This window comes from Microtus oregoni, unplaced genomic scaffold (assembly GCF_018167655.1).
Source record: "Microtus oregoni isolate MIOR12 unplaced genomic scaffold, Mior012 000109F_ref0000275, whole genome shotgun sequence".
Taxonomy (NCBI): Eukaryota; Metazoa; Chordata; class Mammalia; order Rodentia; family Cricetidae; genus Microtus; species Microtus oregoni.
The window spans coordinates 2,366,333-2,368,816 of record NW_024544727.1 but is presented as its reverse complement, the minus strand read 5'-3'; positions in this window follow the sequence as shown (position 1 = coordinate 2,368,816).

The window sequence follows — 2,484 nt, the reverse complement described above, 5'->3', positions numbered from 1 at the left end:
CGCGAGCCACACGCATGCGCTGCAGAGCACGTGGGGAGGTCCGCGCAGCCGCAACTAGAGAGACGGGCGGCCAAACCGCACACGCCCCTGGTAGGCCCGGGACCAGGGCTGCGGGAGAGCGACCTGCAAAGGGAGGGGCGAAGCCAAGAGGAGGCGGGGCCAATGGGAAGGGGGCGGGACCGAGGCAAGGGGGCGGGACGGGGTGGAGGCGGGGCCGAGAGAGGAGGCAGGACCAGGGTGGAGGCGGGGCCTAAGGGAAGGGGACAGGACGGGGAAGAGACGGGGCCAAGAGAGGGGCGGGGCCGAGGGGATGGGGGCAGGACCGGGGAGGAGACGGGGCAAAGGCAGAGAAGGGGTGGGGCGAAGAAGCCGAGGCTGGGCATAACGGCACGAGGGGCGGAAGCGGGACAGTACGGGGGTAGGGCCGAAGGGAGGAATTGGGGCGTTGTGGTCGGACAGGAGGCGGGGCAGATGGGAGGGGGGGGTGAAGGAAGGTCGGAAAAGGGTGGAGAGCGGAGGCAGAGCGGCGGAGTGGGCGGGGGACTGAGTGGTGAAGGCGGAGCAGAAGGGGAAGGTGGGGCAGGGAGAGACGGGAAGCAAAATAGGGAAGCAGAACAGAGGCCGGAGGCGGAAAGAAGCTGCTTGGGCCTTTTGGCGGTCTCAGCAGCCACACAGAAACACCACCAGATTCCTTTCCGCTGTTTGCCTGCTTTTTCCCTCCTTGCCTTGTGGTCTGATCTTTATCCCTGACCTATGGCCCGCTCTGATTTCTGCAGGCGAGGTTCCAGGACCTTGTGGGTCAACGCGAGGGCTGTCCAACAGCTTCCTGCCCCTCCTCCCCCCGTTGTTCTGAATGACCAGGGCATGGACCTGAAAGTATTCAGAATCAGAACTCAGGGGCACCTGCGCTCACGTGGGCCTGAGGCACTTCACATGGCCTTTCACACTTAGTAGCGTGTCCAGGATTTGGGCCTGTAGTTTTAAGAACCTGACAGCAGACTGGGTGTTGTGGTTCACTACTTTAATACCAGCGTCTCTAGGAATTAGGCCAGCCAGGGGTACCATAGTGAGACCCTGTCTTGGAAAAAAAAAATTCTGACAGTTGAGAGGTGACTGTAAACAGTGTGCCTCATCCACAGTTTCAAGAGGGAAGAAGCGAGGCCCAGAAGGCCACTAGAGCTTTGTAACTGATCCAGAGGTATGCTAAGTTGGCAGACATCCAGTTCACACATCAGCGGTGTGACTACTCCATTTGGCAGGACTTGGCACCCTTGGCTTTGCCCTTCCTGTACAGCCCAATGTCCAGGCTTCCCCACAGCCCCCATACCTGCTGAAGTCAGGATGTTCTCTGGTGGGGACTCCTGAGGTTCACCTCCTCTTCCTCCAAAAACAACAGATCCATGCACAGTGGAGATACAAAATAGGGGTAGGAAGATGACAGGGGTTTTCTTAAGTTTTGTAACTTCCTCATGTGTTTTGTAAGCCTAACTCCTTCCCCATAGTGAACATCAGCCACACCCAAAGAAGGCTTGAACTGTTTTTGGACGTAACTGCATTGTACTGTAATACTTGATTGGTATCTAGCGGTACATTCCAGGTACAAGGCTAGCCTCGGAGAGACTTCCAGAGCGGGAGAAGTCGTCTTCTGCGAAGGCGTCTAGCTTCCCCGTTTCAGAGGAAGGAACAAAGCTGACATTGTGTCATTTCACCAAACTCTGAGGACTCAGGAACCTCCAGCTCAATCCCACCACGGGGCTGACACTGAGTCAGTCTGGGAATAGCCAGAGGCAAGACTCCAAAGTAGATCAAAGGTCACATGGGGTGAGGTACCGGGAAGAAATCAGGGCAATTACACACATTTTTGCTTCAGGCCTCCAACACCAGGATTTTAGTCTTCTTAGGGAAAGAATGGGGAGGGCTGGGTTGTCACAGGGGTAATGGGGTGTTTGTCAGGTAAGCTCTCAGGCACAGGTTTAAAGGGGGACTTGTACTAACCGGGAAGTTAGTTTCATCTGATCAGGATGTGATAGTTTAATGACAGCTATCCACTATTCAAAAGGCAGGTGACAGGTAGCCAGAAAAGAGTCTATTGTGGAGGAGAGTTTAGTGTCATGGGATGCCACCAAGTTATTTTGTCCACCATCCACTAGTAAACACCTGGCATAGGCAAAGACCATCATCAGGGGCTAGTGACCACAACAGCCCACTTGACAGTTTCCTTATCGAGTGGGTTGGGTGGGCACTACCCCTTCTCCAGCCTGATCAGTGATTAAGAAAGGGGCAGCAGCAGGCACTTTCTTTTTGGTATGGCATGTAGAGGGTGAGGACCTAGTGCCTGGCGTACTCAGGAACAGTGACTTCAGGAGCCTGGGCTGCACGGTCACCAGCTGGAATCACACACCAGAAACTTTGTTCTCACAGAATCCCTGCCAGGCTACTCACTCGTTCTCACATGGGGGATCTGGGGACAAATAACTTGGCCAA